General features: G+C 36.4%; 1 long non-coding RNA gene across 1 annotated transcript in view; it reads left to right on the top strand.

Annotated features, from left to right (window-relative positions):
* Positions 1–2098: 2098 nt before the first annotated feature.
* The window catches only part of LOC120223062, a 90987-nt gene continuing 77373 nt past the window's right edge, over positions 2099–15712 (top strand). The window contains exons 1-2 of the long non-coding RNA XR_005526181.1: positions 2099–2148; positions 4566–4665. This is a non-coding gene — a long non-coding RNA (uncharacterized LOC120223062). The remainder of the gene's footprint in view (positions 2149–4565; positions 4666–15712) is intronic.

The raw sequence follows: 15712 nt of genomic DNA, 5'->3' as shown, positions 1-15712 counted from the left end.
TGATTAATGCTCAAGAAAATCTTCTTAACTATTTAATAAAATTGTTATAAAGCCTCTTTGCACTCCATTCCTTCTCCTTTGCCCTGAATGTTGAAGTCATCTGATGTCAGCATTAAATCAAGCCAAAAGTCTGGAAAATTTACTTTGTGCTTTCTATTTAGAGTCCTGTGAGTATGCAGTGGTTATAAGATTAGCCAGAAATATAGCCTATTGTTAGCAGATGATATGATTACAGGGTCATACAATTTTTGAGTTTAATCTTTTCTCCAGTACAAGAGTTCCATTTTCCATCCTTCTGAGCAATCAATCATGCACCTTCCATATCAACACACAGCAGGAAGTGGGCCCTTCCATTATTGGATAACTCTAAATGTAGGTTTTTCTTTAACTTGTGATTAAAGTTCACAGTAGGTAAAGTGGTTATTATTCAGGGAGATTATGCAATGGTTACCTGGGAAATGTCAGCCTTCCCTGGTGTTACGTCTCTAGGCTTATGGTTAGGCTCTTTTGCTGGTGTGGGAGTCATAGTGGCACTGCAGGTCCTCAGTGCTGTGAACTGATGTCATTTATGCATCCAAATCTACTTTTTATTCCTATCTTTTTAGCTCAAAGATACAAAGCCTACCCCCAACCTTGTGTAGCCAAAAGACTCACTCATTCCTTCAGCGTTTACTGACTACTACTCTGATTAGCAAATGAAAGGTATTGAAGCCAAAAAGACAGGAAGAAGTAAAATGGATATTGAATGCATATATCAGGTTATGTGATGTTCTGAGCTTAAATGGTAAAGTGAGATTGGTCAGTGCTATGTGGTGGAAGTGCTTTCTGGTGATGTCTGGCTAAGCAGAGGCAGAGAATGGCCATAGTAAGAATCCCTTCATAAGAGAGGTATCAAGATTATGATGATTGCATGTTCTCAACTGACCCAGAAGCTTCTAGGAAGCATAAAGTCCTTGCACTATATATGGCAATGACCCACAAGAAAGTGACTTTTGTGTAGGGGCATAATTGAGAGTTGTAGGGAGACTGACTTGAGGTGCGGACAGCAGTCTAATTTAGGGGCTGGCACAGGGTGTGGGGCAGTGAATGGATAACCTAGGTAAAGAACACCAGGACATGCAGCTGATTCACATCCTAGTTATGCAGAAGAGATAGTTTCAGTTTTGCTGTATGCTTGCCTTGAGCATACAGTTCTTAAATAAAGCTGTCTTCATGTTTGTGTTTAAGAGTTTCCTATTACCTCCATAATGCCCAGATATATGGACCAAACACTATGCTGTAGGGTCTTGGTGATAAAAACTATGTGCCAGGAGTGTATATTTTTATAATTTTCCTTATAACATTCAAGGAAGAGATGATATAATAAGTTCTATGATAGGACAGAGTATAAAGGGTGCTTCTGGCAGAGGCAATTGAGATTACTGAGTAGATGTAGATGATAAGGGACAGAGAAAAGCCAAAAGTACCCCTTGAGTTTCTGTAACTGAGGTAGTGATGGTTCCACTTACTGTAAGGGGTAATTCAGTAAAAGGGTACATTTCAGGGGGAAGGTAGTGAGTTCAATTGTGGACATCCTATGTCTATGGAACAGCCAAATGGAAACATCCAGATATAGGTCTATAGTTCAGAAAACAGACATAAATCAGGGAATTGTCAAAATATGGGACACTTTTTGATTATTGAAGCAAATGTCCTTTTTCTGAAAGTATATATACAGTGGAAAGAGGGGTAAAGACAGAATCCAATAGAAGGGCTTCCTGTCTGATGTAAAACGGTACTGATTTCCATGAGATAATAATCCCCTCAAATTTAGAGAAGCTGATTGGGATTAGCAGTGTCCAGAGTCCCCGGGATGTTTACATCCAGATGTTGTAGCCATTCAGTGGAATGTTTGGCCATACTATTTCTAGTAATTTATATTGCATTCCTTGAAGTTGGCTAACGTGATAAGAGTCTTCTGTCAGTTTCATTGTTGCAAAACTCAAAATATAGTCAAGGATATAATCCACCATCTCAACACTTACTTTACTTTGAACTTCTTTTTTTTTTTTTTCTAGAATGGAAGTGGCCAACTGTGGTGTTCCTGGGGGAACTGATGGTCCAGGTATCCAAGAAGCACTGGGTGCGGCCAGTTGAGTGAGATGGAAGGTAGGAAGGTGGTAGGAAAGGCAGGAAGAGTAGGTGCAATTCAGGTAGTGGTTTTACATCTTTGATTTCACATAAAATCAATAAATTTGTCAGTTTGTGGTCAGTGTGGAATCCAGACTACCTATAATACCGCAAGTACTTCAGATGGGAATCACCATTTTGAAATCTTTGATATGAAAAAGTTCAATGAAATTAGAAATTTATATTTTCACAAGAAATGTCAACATTACATTTGTCAATGAAAGAAAAGAAAGAGCTGTTAGACTCAGGAAATATAATGTCAATGCTTGTAAACATTTGAATATTTGCCAAAATTAAGGAAATATTTTTATTATCTATATGTGACAACAAAGATTTTTGTTGATTGTGACTATCAGGAATATGAAGAAATCATCACTATAAAGTGTTGACAAGTAATTGTGCGTAGCATTTCAAAATTTAAAAATTAATATTTTTGAATTTTAAACAAATTCAGTTCTACTTTAATACCTCTTCTAGTTATTTTTATTTTATTTTCTTATAAATTATGCAATGTATAGAGAAGGCAATTGATTTTTTTCACAAATACCATTTAGACACTTCCAATCAGTTTCCAATTTATCCTAGTATGTTATATAAATAGTTTTATTATCCATGTGGTTTATTAGGTAAAAAAGATTAGAAGGCACTGATCTGTGGATACCAACATTTAAGAGGAGAGTAGAAAAAGAGTAGCTCCTGAAGGAAGTTGACAAAGATTAACTAGAGAGTAGGTATCAGATAAGCAGAAAGTAACATCACGGAAATCAAGGGAGTAAGAGGATATGAATAACAGTATCATAAAGCATGGAGACATTGGATAAAATGACTCTGACTACCCTTCTCTACTTAGCAAAGAGGGGATTATTGATGATTTTAATGAGAACAGTGTCAATGGGGTTCCCATGGCAGATTGTGGTTTGCAACAGGTTAAGGAGTAGAGAGAAGTTAGGATGTGGAGGTGATAAATATATATCTACTCTTTCAGGATGCTCTACTTTGAAGGAATGGAAAAGATCGCAAACAGAGTGAGAACCATTAAAATTGATAAAAATTGAAATGTTTTCCTCACAGAACTGGAAAAGAGAATACATTCATGAGTTGACATAACACAACCAGTTGAGAGAATTTATAGTTATAGGAAGAAAGGGGAGATAAATAATGGAGCAGTCTCTTGAGGGAGTAGGAAGAAAGATCAGAGTACAAGGAAATGGGTTAGCCTTAAAGGGACACCCCCTTCTTGGAGCTTATAGGGACAGAGATGAGTATAAGGTTCTGATACCAACATATAACAATGTGGCTACAAATAGTTGAAGGCATATGAACCACATAGTTTTTATTTTTTCTCAGTCTATTAAGAGGTCAAATTAATCTAAGAGAAGAGAGCTTGAGAAGAGTGTTAAAGTCTGAAGTTTGGTGAAACGGACTAAAGACCTTGGTTTTATAATGTTTATAATCTAAAAAGATGGGAGATTTTCTCCAGACATATTTATCACATATGAGAGTGGAGAAGACAGACAAGATTGAGAATTACAGAGTAGCCTCAGGGCAGAAGTGGCTTGGAGAGTGAGAGTGCTGTAAGACTGTTTGAAGAGACAGACCATAGGGTTCACATAACAAGGGATGGAAGTGAAGCTGCTGGATCTCTCCAAGGTAATAGAGGGACTAGGAATGAACTAAGTGTCAGAGTTGTCGAAGAATGAAGGAACAGAAGACAAATTTTGTGCAACGTTTGACAAAGTTAGGGGGCTTTTATTTACAATGAAATGATTCTGTAGATACAAGAGAAAGGCTGGGAGAAATGAAGGGCAATGGAAAGAAGACTCAGGAGAGAGGAAGCACAGGGCAATAAGAGGAGAGATGAGATGATCCCCAAGGCTTGCATTTTAGATAGAGTTATAGGGGTTCTACAGCTGCAGTAACAAGAGGAATCCATGAGGTCAACAGGACTTACTTATCCAAAGAGGATGAAGGCTGGGCTGCAGCTGGGGAAGGGAGGCTGGCCATGGACTCAGGGTTCTCAAAAAAATATGGTGAGGAAGTGTTTAGCTCCATAAGAGGTGGAGGTGGACGTGGGGAAGATGAGGACAATTCAGCCTTAGAGATGGCACTGCTCAGTGGATTACTCATGCTTCAAGTCCTCCAGGATGCCTTCTCTGACACCTATAGGTAGTAAGAAAACATTTTGTCAGAAAGGGACCAGGCAAAAAAATATGACACATCAATTGCTAGATTGCGAAGTAGTTTTGTGTCATCTCAGCTTCACTTTTTGGGAAGCGTTCTGGACAGAAGGCTCATGAATCACAGTCAGCAGGTCAGGCTAGAGCTCTATACAACACTGGGAACGTTGCCACGTGCAAACCCAGTGAAACTCTCAGAGTCCAATCTTTTGCCTCCAGGCCAGTCCAACTAAAACAATTCTGGCTCAAAAGAAAAAGACATGTTACCAACCAACTTTGGGACTTGAAATGGAACTGGAAAAATATCCTCAGAACAGAGGTAGGTCTTGATTCATCCTTTTTTTTCTGAAAGAATTAAGGTTTGATTAAATATTTATTTCTGTCCTCCTAAATCTGCTACAATAGAGACCATATATGATTTTTAATCATATGATTATTTTCAGTTCTGCTGCTATATGTATCATTGATTTTGCCGCACATATCTGAGGTGTTTAAATGAAGAGGAAGTGCTCATTTGTTGGGGAGCGCTATATGAAACATCTTTCCCATAATGGCATTATGAAGTACTTTTAAAAGCTATCAGGCATAAGTAGAACAAAATATAAGTATAATATCTATTTTTAGTTATACATCTTTAAAATATTTTATATAAAAATGGAATTTTGTTTTTGTCACATGCTTTTCTTATTTTCTTTCCAACTGTTGACTGCACTAGGAAAATGATAGGGAGAAAATAAGGAAAGAAACAAAGTAAGTATTTGTGCAATATTATGTATTTAAATAATAGCTCTACTAAATGCTTGAATCCATCTCCTTGACTCCGCCCAGTCTCCTACTCATCATTGTTCTTGTTCCTTTCTTTACATTCCAGAGGGCAGACAGAAAACATACCTGGTGTTTCACGGTAATCTTTTTCTACACACTACGAAAGACAGAGGCCTTCTCCCTGGGAGAATACTCATGTGCACACACACTTACACACACACACACACACACAGACACACATACACAATTTTGAGAAATTCATGCCTTCTGGCTCTATTCACCCCCTTGAATCCCATCCTTCAGCTCCCAAATTAAGTTCCCCTACTCTATCCAATGGGAATTCAGTACAGAATGCCATTTATTGCCTGGGACTATGATAGTGATCTCTGCATCCTTGCAGTGCCTACTGTCTTGCCTGGCATAGAGAAATCATGTTTGATATGCTACACTGTAAGAAAGACATGCCATTTTAATTAAGGGCGCATAGAGAAGAGTTGTTAGGTGAGTGCTGAGGTGAGGTGAAGCTGTTGGAGCAAAGGCAGGGTGATTACAGATTGAAGTTTACTAGTTGTTTTCTCTTAGATCGCAGCCAGCTGACTAGAAAGACTGAAAAAGAAGGAGTCTTTGGTTAAAGAAAGGAGTCCTAAATTTTTGAATCTGGACTCTGCTGATTGCAGGAAAATATTGGATAACCTCAGAAACCAAAGAAGCTTTTGAAGAGTGATGTGGGTAAAAGAAATACTTAAAGGAGTACTGAGACAGAGTAAATTACAGAGGTACCAGTGTGAGGACTACTGTCCTCAAAGTTTTTCAGCTGAAGGTTGGCCTCCTCATGGTTTTATACAGCAAGACAAGGCTTCCAAAGTAGTGGGCTCAGAATAGTTACTGCCTGTATTGTTCCATCCCAAACAATCATTGATTCCACGACCCTGTCCCATATCCCCTGAAGGAACAGAAAACATGCTGCATTGGGGACTTTTCCACCCAGAGTTTTTGACCAGTCACTGTCATTGTCATAGGAAAGCTTTGGCCTGCTTTCTCTGCAGCCAGTCTCAACTGGAGCGGGTATGCTCAGCTCCTGCCAGAAATGAATTCCTTATGTAGATGACTAAAATAAAACTGCTTGTGAAAAGCTAGTTTATACATTAATACAGAGACATAGTTTTAGCTACAATTGTATTTACAGGGAAAAAATAAACAATAGAAGAAATCATCAAATAACACTCTCCTCTTCTTTCTTCCTGACCCAGCTTTCCTTCCCTTTTGTGCTACACCCACAATCTCTTTCTGCACAGTTTATTTGACCAAAGAAGCTGTTTAATCAGCTTGGAATATGTTAGCTGAAAACAAATCTATTTGATCAGGAGAGGAGTGTCAGGAATCCTTTGTCTTTAATCTGAAAAAATGGGGACTAGAATGATGTTTACCACAGAGACAGAAGAAAGACATCATAATTTGATGTCTTCCATCACTTTTCACTTGTGTTCCATTTAAAACAAGGTCAGACCCTGATCCTTACACCAGCTGAAAGCCAAAAATCACTCCAAAATTTGTTTTTGTTTTTGTTTTGCTGCTTCCCAAATATACCCATGATATGTCAATTTAAGAAAACAGAGGGTCAGACCTTCCTATAGACCTTTCCATCTAGGAGAATTTGAAGGAGAAATCTGTTTTGTGACTTTATATGTAGTTAGGGGACACATGATACTGATCTACTGGAGCTTAGAGGAAAATAGCTATAAACTCTCCACCTCAATTTGCTGGATTATTTCATCCTCTGTCATGATATAAATATCTATGACATTAGAGAAAGAAGCTTGATCTGAGATATTATACTCATCAAATATGTGCTCATTATTATTGAGTCACAGATTGATAAAATATGATCTAAATAGTTGTTAGTAATCAGGATTTAGTTTTACTTTGGCTTACTTTTTCCCATCTGGTTTTGGTTTTGTGATTGCCTTTCTGGTCCTGAGCAAATGTAGTAAAAAAAAAAAAAAAAGATTAAGAAAATAAAAACACAATATGATTTGTGCATCTCATCCTTTCCACCCCTCTAAATATAGGAAATCCAGACTGAGTGAGATATTACACTAGAGACTCCTGTATTAAATACCCCAACCAGACATAAAATAACATATTTCATTCTTGAATGCCACATTCGACAGAGAAAAATTATTTCACCCCACCTAGATATTCTGTGAAAATGACATGGAGAGCAAGAAAGAATAAAAGAGAGACAGAGAGAGAGAGAGAGAAATCCAGCAATGAGAAAAAGCACAAAAATGTATTGGTTAGCATGGCCAAGAGATTGGAGCTACATTCTTGGGGTAATCATCAATTTTCTTATCTCAGAGGACTCTCGTTGACACAATGAAAGCAAACACTCTCTGTGCATTCTTGGTTGCCTCCAACTTGAGCCCATGGAATCCATTCCAGGTCTCTTGGTCATGACATGAAAGTAGTAATAGTAATAATGATAGTTCACACACACTATGTGCCAACTGTTGCATCGAGTACATTAAGACATTATCTTTGGTCCTCCCAATAATCCTCTATGATAGCTTGTATTTTTATTATTACAGGTTTTATTGAGGGGGAAATCAAAGCTTGGAGAGGCTAAAAGATTTGCGTAAGGTCGTAGAATTAGTAAGAGTGTAGAACAGGATTGGAAACCATGTTTGTGTGTCAGCAGTTATCCTTTAGCCTAGGTCTCTATAGTCAGAGGAATGTATCTATCAGAAAAAGAAAACTACCTAGAGAGGCTGGAGCTCTCCCTCCTTCTGATTCCCAGTTTGTGCTACACATGTCCCAGCAGCACACTAATCATTGTAGTCCACCTCATCTGTCTTCTTGTCTATCTCGTCCACTAGATGGAGCTCCTTGACAGTGAATCCAGAACTGATAATGCCTGACACCTAGTAGGTACTTTAAACAATGTTGTTGGGTGTAAAATGCTAATAATGATTATATGCTGGAGATTTCTAATAATTAGGACCAGTTGTGCCTAGCTAATTTTGCATTCTTTTCCAGATATTTAATAATTTTGTTTGTAATTGCATACCAACTTTTGAAAAGTAGGCAGGTGCAGTTGAAAATACAATCTGATGCATAATTGCCATTACTATAGTTGGCATTTGCAAATTTAATTCTAATTACAGAATTAGCTGTTGTATTGTGTTGAAATGAAAAGAAAGCGTTTGAAGTTAACACTTTAATAGGAAGTTTATGCATATTTACTAACTTAATTATAGAACTATCATCAAGTAGTTTTTGAATATCTAAGTCACAAATACAATTAGCCTTTTTTTATGGAAAATTTAGTCTTACTTTAATAGAGGCTTGTTTCATTCACAGCATTACATTGTACTAAGCTCAGTCCTCAGATGCCCTCTAGTGGTGATAAATAGTAACTAAAAAAAATAAGTGAAAACAGTGGATTTATCCAGTAGTGGCTTTTTTACAATCAATAACCACATCTGTTCTAATTATTATATAGATCAGATATGATGAAAAAAAGAATTATTTGTCTTTTATTTTTAAGTGTAACATCCTTCTAAAATGTGGTATGAAAAATAATAGTAAGGGGCACCGGGGTGGCTCAGTCGGTTAGGCATCTGACTTCGGTTCAGGTCATGATTTCATGGTTCGTGGGTTCGAGCTCCGCGTAGGGCTCTGTGCTGGCAGCTTAGAGCCTGGAGCCTGTTTCAGGTTCTGTCTCTCTCTCTCTCTCTGACCCTCCTCTACTCACGCTCTCTGTCTCTCTGAAAAGTAAATAAAACATTAAAAAAAAAAAAAAGAAATAGAAAAGGAAAAGAAAGATAGTAGACAAAAAATTAATTTTTTAAATTTAAAAGTCCAGTGTTTTTCCATAATGCCATACTACTTCCTAAGAAGCAGAAGAAGAAAACTCATAGCCATGTGAATAAAATCAACCCTCAGCCTCATGAACAAATATGCTCCAGCCAGCTGATCAAACCAGTAGTTTTTACTAAGAAAAAAAGCTTTCATAATGCTCTGCACATAGTGAGCACTCAATAAATAATTAATTATTTATTTTGTACTCTGTAAACAATCTTCTAATAAATCTTGATTGAGTCTTTTAAAAGTTATACTGGGGAAATATGAATTTCTATCATGGAGAAAATTGTTATTTATCTGCTTTCAATTAATTTATTTCAAAATCATTCCCAGAGGAAATTGTTTCGTTCATATGCTAAAAACAGAAACAACAATGACTATTTTAAAGGTCTACTGATTTAAGTTTCTTGCAATATTGTTGTAAGAATCACTTCTCACAACTTATTAATTTAGACTACTTATGATTCAGAGATACTTATTATTTTTCAACATACTGGAAATTGATACCAACCCTGCTATCTTAAATTTGTATAGGACCAAACTATATTTCAGTAGTCAATACTCAAACTGTATCTGATGACAGTTTCCACTTTGGAGATAGAGAAAGTAGTTTGGAAATACTTAGGAACATACAGATGTAATTCAACATGCCTTTTCCACAAGATGTCACTATGGTACCTATGAAATATAGTCATAGATGTATTTATCTGTATGTGACCTTATTTTTAAAAAACAAAAAAAAAAGACTTATATTTAGGTGCATGATCCTGAAATGAAGCACACATAAGAGATGACTGAATTTACAGATATCTAATATATACTATATATGTATGAAAGCAAACATACTTGTTTGGATGTATATTGAAATCTTAGTAATATATATCCAAAGGAAAGTATAAAACTGATTATATATATATATATATATACATATATGTGTGTGTGTGTGTGTGTATTCAGGATTATTCATTTTTAGACAAATACTCTAAAAGTACATGGTATGTCACTTACACTGTGACTCTTCTCACCAAGGATATGATACATTCATGGACGGTTACAGATTGAGGTTATATATTTAAGGTACATATGTAATGGTTAAAGGATGAATATTGAGTGACTTTTGAGTGATGAACAACTGGCAAATTAGTGTCTGTCTTTTGTTTTTTATTTAAGTAAGTTTGAGGTTAAGAGCCAAGACATCGTTCAGAGCAGAGTTCAAAATCCAGTTCAGCCACCTGTATAACCTCTAGCAAGTTAATTAACCTCTTGAGCCTGCTTTTTTATATATAAAATGGGGGTAGTAATATCTATCTCACTGTAGTTGCTTTGAGAGTAAATTGAGACAATGCATGTAAAGCACCTAGCACAGAAGAGATTACTTAATAAATAACAGTAGTTATTATTAATTTCAAGAGGGAAATGTTAATTAGAATCAGATTTTATGCTTTGATCACAGGCCTTTGCATATAAAAGATGAGTGTGGTTCACAAATGTGGAAATCTTATGTAATCAAATTCAAACACATCTATAAAAATTTAAATACTTGTAATAGCTGATATTCTAATGGTCTTTAATGAAGGTTTTGTTTACTAACCTCAGCCTTCTGCTTGAAGTGTAATCAGAGTTCTGGCCTTGCTTTTAGGAATGATTCTCTCCTGCTAGCGACAGGAGCTGAAATTTGTTTTAAATCAGGCAGCTGCATGGAGTTAATCATCGTTTGATTAATTATTAGGCACACTGTGGGATTTCTTTTTGTCCGTTAGTGTTAGTCCTGCCTCGGACCATTGTATGATCCCCTGTCTCTAAGTCTTCAATAGCTCCCCAAAGCTCTGAGTACAAAGTGCAAACATGGCAGATATCTTCAGCTTGCCCAGCCAATGGAGTCAGCCTCAGATGTTGCACCCCAGGTATAGTCACCACTGGCTGATCAGCCACACTTTACAAATGAGGGATCTGAATGCCTGAAGGCTGAAATGACTTGCCCAAAGTAATACTGCTCCTAAAAGACTGAGCTGAGACTAAAAACCAAGTGTCCTATTGGCACCATCTCTGGACAAGAAGGGCTCCTAATCCCAGAAAGCCTGGATTATCTTTTTCAACCTAAGTGCTGTTAAAGACATAGACCAGGCTGGGACAATGAAGTCCAGCATACTCACTCATCCAAAGCAGTCAGTTTGTACCCAGGTGTATGAAGAAAAATATTTCAAGGGCTTTAAGAAATACACTTTTTGTTTATTAAACAAAAACTTTAAGAAATAAACTTCTTGTTTATTAACAAAAGAATAAACTTTTTGTTAGGTATCTTTATTTTTGTTTTATTTCTAAATACAATGATTTTTTAAAATTTTATTTTATTTATTTTTAATTTATTTTAAAATTTAAAAAATTGTATTTCTAAGTACAATAAATATTACAATATTGCTAATCTTTTCTGTAAGGAAAACTGACCTGTTGGCTATTCTGTGGTTCAGAGCGTACCCTGCAGGTGGTGACTCTGAGCTGTGCTAAAAGCAGCCCAGGTTATGTTGTAGTAAATCTTTGCTACTCAAAAATGTGGTCTTCAGTTCAGCAGCCTTCAAAACACGTGGGGACTTGTTTGAAATGTAGAATCCCATAACCGCCTTAGATCTTTTGAATTGGAATCTACATTTTAACCAGGTTCCCAAATGACTAGTATAGACACTAAAATTTGAGTAGCATCATCTTAATCTTATATGAAAGAGCCTCATGGAAGCAGTTTTCTGTTTAGATTCCTTTCTAATGCTCTGGCTGGTTTGACTATGGGAAAAACAGGTGAAATCCTTGGCATAGTTATTGACACTTTTTTGTAATTCCACAAGTGATACTTTCCTTCTTCCTTCTTTAGATTTTATTGAGTTTAGGCTGTCTGGCAAGGAATTCGTTAAAGGAAAAAACTAGACAAAAATGTTTGGTTTTCTCTCTTTTTTTAATAGTAAAAAGAACATTTATTCATTAGAGGAAATTTGAATGCTATATGTATAAAGAAGACAATAAAACATTTGTAAATATAGAGCAATAGCTGCTATTTTCCACCTTGGCTTATTGTCTTCAAATATATATAAAAATTTATTTAATACATATTATTCAATAAAATATATAATTTATTATATTGAATTAGAAATGCATCCGTATGGTCCAAGAATGCAAAAGGGTATATAGTGAAAGCATTTTGCCCATTTCTGTGCACCATTTGCTCAGTTCCACTTGCAATCCCAAAAGATAACTACTCTTATTAATATTTTATGTATCCTTCAGGAGATATTTTTATGTATAATCAATTAAATATGAATATGTGTACTTTCTCCATTTTAAAAAATGTTTCATTTATTTTTGAGAGAGAGAGCGCAGGAGAGAGAGAGAGCACACAAGCAGAGGCAGAGGATCCAAAGTGGGCTCTACGCTGACAGCAGTGAGCTGGATGCAGGACTTGAACTCACCAACTATGAGATCATGACCTGCTCCAAAGTAGGACACTCAACCGACTGAGCCACCCAAGCATCCCTGTACTTTCCCCATTTTAACACAAATTATAGCTTTATTCTGCATAGTTTTACACTTTATGCATATGTGTTTACAGTGAATGTCCACAGTTACGATACATTTGTAAATTGTGTTTCACTTTATTCTACCATAAGCATTTTCATGTTTTTACAGAGTTTTCATAAATGTCATTTGAAATGACCACACTATGTTTTATACGTATATTTGCAATAACTTACTTAACTAGTAGAGGTTACTGTGCACATTTTGCTTCCCCCATCAAGTGCAGATACCTTTGTGATGAAATTCTTTGTGCATAGCATTTCTCCTACCTGGTAGATATTGGGAGGAGCTTAGATAGGCATACAACAACTAACTGCTGCTAAGATCCCAGAGAAGCTCAAGTCTTGGCTGTTCAATTCTTTCTCCATATTGTGGAATACTCTATAATGTACTAAAATATGAAACATAAAGAAGAATTTAAGCTTGCAGCAAATAAGTCTTAATTAATTCACACATAAAACAATGGGAAGAGAAGTGGATCCTTCCATCCAGCAAAGGATTAATTCATATTTGGTAGAAGGAAAAGGATGACGTATGAGTCAAGTAAAAGTGAAACGCGAAACCTACCTAAGACTGAGAAAATGGCAAAGGCACATGCGTAGGAAATGAACACCATAGGGGAGTCAGTTCTTGCTACAGGAGGAAAAGAGATTAGAAAAGGAAAAGTGCTTCACTGAGAAAATGTCTCAAAGTCTGGAGAACTCAAATGGCTGAGAAAACACCTTTCATCTCTGAAGCAATAGACTTAGAAAGTATTTAACAGAAATAGTTCTTGGTCAGAAACTATGAGACAGATTCGCTAACCAGAGCAAAGGCAGAGTGCCATAGCTTATATCGCAGCAAACGCTAGAGCAGGAAGCAGCTGACCATTGAGAGAAAGGATTGGTTTCAGTTTGATTTGTGGAAACACACAGAGAAAAACATGATTTTGGAACTGTTGGGGAAATGCCCATTCTTCTGGTGAGATGGTTAAGGGTAGCAAGAGCCAATAGAGAGATGGAGTGGGGAAGGTAATGCCATTTTAAATTCAGCCCCAGAGAGCCAGTCAACCAGGGATTAGAGGAAAATTGAAGCCTTAATTATTTGTGATAGATTCCAAAGGGAAGAAGTTCTTAGAAAAGACATGGAAATTGGAGAAGGATATATGTATATCTATCACCTAGCATGCTGAAGTAGCAGAAATTGTCAGATGCAATCATGAAGAAATTAGAACGATGTTCTCTCATTCTCTCACATGACCCCCAGGAAATATGCAATTTTGACCCTTTGTAAGTGGAGGTTCACTTATCCCCAAAATGTTTCCAGAGACTGCACTGCTATAGGTTAATCCAATCAGCATCTCACTCTTTAGATTTCTCAGTCATGAATAGGGTACCAATACACCAAGTCTACCGAACTCTAGGAGACATACTTAGTTCCAGAAGCCATTCTGCCCTGGGCTGCAGGGAAGTAAGTACTTGATCCCTTCCATGGGTAGATATTAGATGAAAGTTCTCTTTTGTCATGTCCACCTCTTGGCCAAATGATCCCAACTCTTTTTATAGGATGAAGGTGAGCTAAGGGATGTAAAACTGGTTCTTGACCAGTCTTGAATGTTTTGCATTCAAAGTTTGGTGCTCTTGCACTAACACTTTCATATGTGGTGTGATCAAAGCATAACTTTTGTTATTTTCAATAATTGATAGGCACATGCCTATGTAATTAGTTGATATTCAAATTCACATCAGTTCTAGAGCTGCTTTTTAGTGTCTAAAATAATGAAAAGCTTGTGTGAAATGTTGGTCTAAGAATAATACCGTTTAGAAAGTTCTTGAATTTCCTTGAATTTTATTTTTATGTCAAAGAGCTTGTGTGTTCTTGAAGACTTAAGTTTTGAGACTGGAAATAAATTTTATTTTCTAGAAGAAAACATCTATACCATTTTCTAGAGGAATAAGGAAATGAAATCCCACAGTGAGAAAACAATTTACGTTGGGGGTTGTATATGCATGCGTAAGTTTCTGGATGTCTATGACATAAATCTATGTGGGAAAATGTCATTTTGGGATTACATTTTTATGTTATGAGACAGTAGGATGGAGAGAAATGAGTTGACCTTCAGCATTCTCAGATTCCACTGCTTTCTCCTGCTTGTGGATAACATGCCTAAAAACTAAATGTGCACACTAAAGCTGCTTCTTGGCAGATATGGATTATATTCTAAAGGGATACATAGAAAGACCATTGCTCAAATCACTTATTTATCCTGCATATCTCAGTGCACTTCCAAATTATTATCATATACAGGTTTACATAGTTCTCTGTAATTGCCCTTTTGCTGTTTCAGTCCTAGATGAACTTCACTTTGAAAAAATTCTTAATACAATTCAGCATGAGTAAATTAGTAAATTGGGGTTGGGGTCTTACTTGTCTGATATAAAATAACTTTTTGCTTTATAGAAGAGTCACTATGAATTTTTTCTAATATCAAATATTTTTCAGGGTAGTTTTAAAAATTAAATTTACATAAAATTGGTCCAAACAACACATTTTTAGTAGCCTGAATTTCCTTAGGGGACACTAGGGTATATGCAGTATTGAGGTACTCCAATTGTCTTATGGGTAGTGGAGAAAGCCAGACAGGGAGAACATAAGCAGTTTTATTCCTGAACAAATATGAGACTAGTCCTGTCTTTCAGGGTTTACATAAGTAGCTTTGGTAACTTTAGAGTTCTCATGTGAGCAGGTAGGAAATATGAATAAAATGCTTACTTGTTAATGCTAATATACTCTCACTTGTCCCCACAGATGGACCTGAGTGTGGAGTAGGAACTGAAGATATTTAGGATATGCATCTTATAGGGTTTCTTCTCCTTTGGGTCCTCATCCTCTACCAGGATCACTTACTTTTAAAAGCATGTTGAGATCTGGCAGCTTATCAGGATCTAATAGCATTATATAAATAAATAAGCAAGATGAGACTGGCACATGAAGCCCCATTAAAGCAAGCCAAGTCTTGTTCTAGCATGAAAAGTAGGGAAAAACCAAATGTTCCTTTGCTCTCCTTGAAAACAGGGCTCCTCAAAGGTGGACATTCAATAAATTGTGCTTAATAAAAGAATGACTTTATCAAATGGTGCACAGTGAGTCTGATACAACATTAGTCCGGTCTCTAAAGCGTAGCATCAATATCTCAA

This window comes from Hyaena hyaena, unplaced genomic scaffold, assembly GCF_003009895.1.
Source record: "Hyaena hyaena isolate Hyena2069 unplaced genomic scaffold, ASM300989v1 scaffold_945, whole genome shotgun sequence".
NCBI classification, from domain to species: domain Eukaryota; kingdom Metazoa; phylum Chordata; class Mammalia; order Carnivora; family Hyaenidae; genus Hyaena; species Hyaena hyaena.
This window is presented reverse-complemented; position numbering and strand designations above follow the sequence as displayed.